The sequence below is a fragment of the Salvia splendens genome, chromosome 1 (genome assembly GCF_004379255.2).
Source record: "Salvia splendens isolate huo1 chromosome 1, SspV2, whole genome shotgun sequence".
NCBI lineage: Eukaryota > Viridiplantae > Streptophyta > Magnoliopsida > Lamiales > Lamiaceae > Salvia > Salvia splendens.
In genome coordinates, this window is record NC_056032.1 from 34,243,863 (window position 1) to 34,250,386 (window position 6,524).

The window sequence follows — 6,524 nt, forward strand, 5'->3', positions numbered from 1 at the left end:
ACTCAAATTGTTATAATAAAAATCTAAAATCTTGGAGGTACCGGCTAATTTCCATTTTGGATCCAAGACCTTTGCAATCAAAAACACCGTTGGAATCTCACTGAAATACTTATGTCATTTTTCAATCATATAATATAAAACACACATCAATTTAGGTGGAGAGGAAGCATTTTTCATTGCAGTTTTAAAACCAAGTGATATATACATGCAATGCTCTAAAACACGAACAACAGTGCAATAATAAACACCTGACAATTCAACAGTAGCATTTTTGAAATATTTAAACAATTTAAATAAAGCCACACTATGTTCCCAGCAACTATGCGAAAGATATAAATCATGAACGAGATAGGTTCTAAAAAAATCACATTAAGAATCTTTATGCATCAAAGTAGAATTCAGACAATCATATGTCGAATTCCATCTATGAGACACATCCATAGTAAAATTCGTATATCTTACATTATTTTGATGGTAATATTTCTTCCAAGCTTTGCCAATAGCTGGCTTTTGGTGGATTAATCTAACTGCATTTCTAATAGGACTAACATGCTTTTGCCATAATTCAAACGCATCTTGTACCCATAAATTTAAAATATGACATATGCATCTTTGATGAAAATACTTACCTTCAATAACCGGAGCACAAGCCGCAATCAAATCACTAACACTTGCGGTGTTGGCAGTTGCATTATCAAAACCAATAGAAAATATCTTATTGCATAATTGAAACTCATTCAAATTTGAATAATTAAAGAAGCAATTTTAGGTGCAGTGTGTGGTGTCTCAAATTCTCTAAAACCAATTAAACGCTTGTTCAAAGTCCAACTATTGTCCACAAAGTGAACTGTAATGCCCATGTATAAATGTCGGTTAAAACAATCAGTCCATACATATGAGCAAATGTTCACTTTGTGGCCCAAGTTAACTAAATAACGTGATAATTCAACTTTTTTCTCTAAACATTGTCTAACGGTAGATCGTTGAACGGTCATTCGACCTATTCTTTTTATAGCTACATTTAAACCAATTTGCATAGTAACCTCAAATTTTTTGTCATCATAAACATTAAAAGGAAAATGCTTCATTGCAGCCCATCTAGTCATAACGTCAGAAATTTTTTTTATCATATTTAAAAAGAGGCGTACCTGACGAACCTGAGCCACCGGGTTGGAAGTTTAGTTGGGTTTGGGTAGAGGTAGTGCCACATTCTACCGGATGCTTTGTCACCAAATGACGACGAAGGGTGCCATATCCCCCCACCACTTGCAAATTTGTAGACTTTATCACAATAGTTACAATACGCATGAAACGCCGATGTCTCTTCTTGAGAGTGCGGATCATGAGGACTTGGAACCACCACCGGGACCTTCTTGTAGTGTTTAACAAAAATATCAGATTTCAAAGCTTTTGTAGTGTTAGTGGGTGGAGGGGGAGGAGACATCTCCTCATTTCAGCCGATGCTAGACGTAATACGAGAATGAGATCTATCATTATTGTTGTCCGAGTCCGATGATATAGACACGTCGTACTCGTCATTTTGTTGGGAACCACCGCCCCCGCCCCCGCCCCCACCTTGATGCATTTCAGCGAGTAGCATGGCCATCCAATGATCTTCTTCTATCTATAAATATAATATAAGTTGAAGTTTAATTAGGAACACAAATTTTTTTTTAAAAACTCAATCTTATGAAATTATGAATTGTAAAAATAATTTTATTTTTTTGAACTTACTTGCAGGTGTTCAGCCGCCACTCGGGAAACCTCTTCCATAACTTCTCGACGACTAGGTCGCCTTGATTTTGAGGGACGACTACTTTGATCTTGGGCAATTCCTTTGCCCCGATCACCACGTCCCAGTCCACCACGAGAAGAAGACATAGTGATAAATAAAAGTAGTATGGATGGAATATGTATGGACTATGGAGTATGGAATAAATGGTAAATTACAAACACAACAACAAATATAGTAGTAAGTAGTAACTAGTAAATAACTTGAGCAATTAGAGAGAATGAGGAGAGAATAGAGAAAGGAAGATTGAGAAGGAAATCCTTGTTAACACAAGAATGAGGTGAGTAAAAATGAGGGGGGAAGTGGGGTATTTATAGGAGTAAAATTGGAAGAAATAAAAAAAATCAAATTTCAAATTCGGTCGGTTTACCGCCTGAACCGGCGGTTCGGACCAAAACCGACGGTTCAGCCCACGGTTTCTGACGGAAACCGGCGGTTTCTGACCGGTTTTCAGGCCTATACACTGCACCCTACGCTCTGCCACCTGAAAAAGCACCGGAACCGTCGAAAACCGGCAGTTTCTGACGAAAACCCCCAATTTTCTGCAACCCTCGCCTGCAACCTTACGCCCCTAACCGAAATCTACCCGTTGGGACCGTTGAACCGCCGGTTCACGGTTCATGATTTTCGCGAACCTGAACCGGCCTGCTTGAACCGCGAAACCGCTGGCCAGTTCAAACCGCCGGTTCCGGTTCAGGTTCATGAACCGGCGGTTCGGAACCACCGGTTAACCGCCGGGCCGATTCGGATTGTGCATGCCTAGTTATGATCATTTTTATTTAAGCTGGCGTTACTATTTTATATTTCTAGATCTTTAAATTTCATCATTTGAAAGGTCAACATAATTATAAGAGATTTATTATTAATCTAATTTATAATTAATATTTGGATCACTAAAAGTCATTTGAGAAGAATACCTAAAGCTACAAGATATGTATAAATTCCGATGTAATAGTGTTCCTGTGTCAGAGATCTCGATTAGACGAGCAATACACATTCTGCGATAATCTCTTTTCTGAATTTTGATTGAGATTTCAATAATCCCATGGCCTTGAAGTCACTTCATAAGTGTTGCAGATGATAGTCCCCAAATGAAAGAGGAAACTGAGGTGCAAAGTGATCTTATTCATGCACAGATGCATTCACCAGGTTAAGGTACTTTATACATATTGCATTATAGATGAAAAAAATTAATGCTAATTACCTTTGTTTTTCAATGATTTGAAAGATCCGAAGAAAAATCTATCATTCTTGGATGGGGATCTACGGTGGGGCTCTTACTACTTTTCGTATGCGATGAAACATGAGCAATGAGCAAGAATATTATTTAGTGTTGAGGTTTGCAGGTGGATATCGACGGCAAACAAAGTATACAAAGCAGTCTTTGTTTATTTGGAGTGCTACAAAAGCTTTGTTATTGAAGACGATGGAGGAAGAGAGAAATGAGAGGTAGTACTTAGAAAGCAGCGACACAAATTGATCAATTTTTTAAGAGAAAATTCGGAATAAGGGGTTAAATTCGTTGACCTTTCGTAATTAGGGATTCAATTCGCTGACCTTTCGTAATTTGGGATCGAGACATGCTTATTCTTCAAAATAAGGGATTTGTGATCTTTTATCTTATTTATGTTCTTTTTAAATATTATTTCCCTCTAACCACTTATCAATTGCCTAAATTACCCCTTCAAAATTTTACCTAAATTCTACTTCATAAAAAATTCAGCGACCTAAATTCTACTTCACAATAAATTCAACGTCGTTTCTGTCCCAAATCACCCGCCTTTTTTATTCCAAACCTGCCTCCACTCTGCACTGCCTTCATCGCCTCTTTTCCTCACTCCAGACCAGTTTCCATCCTCTTTCACGGGTGCCTCCACTGTTCGCCGCCTCCGCCTCTACCTTTCTCTTCCGGCTCTTTAACACAAAATAGTTGTGATTCTGTAAGGAATTCAAACTACACATATACATATTTCTGTTTCTGTATATGTACATGGTTTTTGTATTGTCTGCCATATATACACGTCTCAAAAGTAGAGATATTGATAGTATATTAGTGTGTTGATATTAATTTGCTTAAGTAATTGGAAAATTTGACATGCAATTGTTTGAAATTTTATGCAGCAGAATACATATATATGTACACATTTGTTTGTGGCAGAATACATACACATACAATACATATATATATATAGGGTAGTGATCAAGATATAACTATTTTTAAGGGTATAACTAGAGAACAAATCTCAGCCACACATCTTAATGGAACAAATATTATTAATTTTAATAAAATAAAATATGCTGAGGGTATTTTTGGAAATTACTTTCTGAATTAAAACATGCGATCAAATTACGCGAAATCTTCCAAATCTGCGATCCTTTCTTCTTCCAAATCGTAATTCTGAGCTGGGGGTGGCGCCGGAGAGGATACTGGCGGCGGTGGGGGAGCTTGCAAAGGCGATCGGGGCGGAGGGGCTGTTGGCGGATTCAATCGTCGCGCCAATGCTGAAAAAACCCCAAATCAAAACCTACCTCTACGTCGGACTCACCGGAATCAGCGTCGGCGGGTAAGGAGACGCAACGATGAGCTGCCGTAGAAGAGAAGCGGAGTTTCGGAACAAGAGCGGGGCGCGGTGGCTGTAGGCTCTAAGATTCGTCTTCGATATAGTTAGTTTCCGTCTACGTTTAATGTTACTGATGTATCTTGTGATTTTACTTCACTCTTGTTTACAAAACATCACTCTTGTTCTGATTTTACTTCACTCTTGTTCACAAAACACATCACTCTTGTTCTGATTTCACTTCACTCTTGTTCACAAAACACATCACTCTTGTTCTGATTTCACTTCACTCTTGTTCACAAAACACATCACTCTTGTTCTGATTTCACTTCACTCTTGTTCAGATTTTACTTCACTCTTGTTCACAAAACACATCACTCTTGTTCTGATTTCACTTCACTCTTGTTCACAAAACACATCACTCTTGTTCTGATTTCACTTCACTCTTGTTCACAAAACACATCACTCTTGTTCTGATTTCACTTCGCTCTTGTTCTGATTTTACTTCACTCTTGTTCACAAAACACATCACTCTTGTTCTGATTTTACTTCACTCTTGTTTACAAAACATCACTCTTGTTCTGATTTTACTTCACTCTTGTTCACAAAACACATCACTCTTGTTCTGATTTTACTTCACTCTTGTTCACAAAACACATCATTCTTATTATGATTTTACTTCACTCTTGTTCACAAAACACATCACTCTTATTGTGATTTTACTTCACTCTTGTTTACAAAACATCACTCTTGTTCTGATTTTACTTCACTCTTGTTCACAAACCACATCACTCTTGTTCTGATTTCACTTCACTCTTGTTCACAAAACACATCACTCTTGTTCTGATTTCACTTCACTCTTGTTCTGATTTTACTTCACTCTTGTTCACAAAACACATCACTCTTGTTCTGATTTTACTTCACTCTTGTTTACAAAACACATCACTCTTAGCATGATTTTACTTCACTCTTCACTCTTAGCATGATTATTTTTGGGACAATTCAACATTGATATTATAATTAGATCAGAGCAAGAAGAAACAGAAAGGGGCTACATCTGAAATGCATAGCTAAAATCTCACAAAATTCAAATACTACACTACATCCCATCATAAAAATTGCAACGATAGCTTATCACCTAATGTTAATTCCCTAATTAAAGGAAATCAAAACTAAGAAAAACAGAAGATAAATTGGGAAATGCAGGCTAAATTATATCATAGATCTGTGTGTTCCCGCTCGGGGTCAGATGCCACGATCATGTGCCACAAGATGTCGTAGAGCGGCCCGCCCTTGGCCATCGCCTCCTTCTTCTCCTTGATCACCGCGATGAGCTCCTTCCGGAGCGCCGCCGCCGCCTTGTTGACGGTGGCGGTGTTGTTGGCCGCTGGAAGAGTGATGATTGGAGACACCGATGCAGATTCCTTCGTCGGGGAAAGAGAGTCACTTGAATCGCGAAAATATTGATAATTTCCAATCGAATTCCTCTTCAATCGGACGAATCGGCGGTAGGAGAGCTGAGAACTATTTTGCAGAAGAAGGAAGAGGATGAGAAGAGAAGAATGCGGTTTCTTTTTCAAATGCCAATGATGTAATCTAATTTTGGATGTGCAATGACCATTATACCCCCGCCTTATTATTGTGGAGTAAATTTGTGATTGAGGGAACTAATATCTCATTAAATTCAAAAATTAATACTAGCCCTTGATTTTTTTGATCTTGTGGCTATTATTTGTTCTCTAGTTATATGGTTAAGAGGTGTTTGCCATAGATCATGACCCTATATATATATATATATATATACATGTTTGTTTATATATACATATGGCGAGCAGGTTTCGAACGACAAGCTAATTCGGACCAAGTTATATTGAAGATAACCGAACCGATTGGATCAGTTAGCAAATGTCATTGCCACTTGATCGATGCAAACTCGCTCTCACTCGTTTACCCACCAAAGTAATTTATAACTCCCAATTTTGCACTACTTTAACAGTAAAGCGGCAAGTTCGGGGTCGATCCCACAGAGAAGTTGGTGTATCAAGTGTGTGAATAGTGAACAGGGGGTTGGCTGCTGCCACGCTTTAACTTGGGAGTTTTTAACTACTGATTTTACTCTAGCCAGAATTAGACTTGCTGGCTTGATCAAGGTAACTTTAACTACTAGGTCAAGT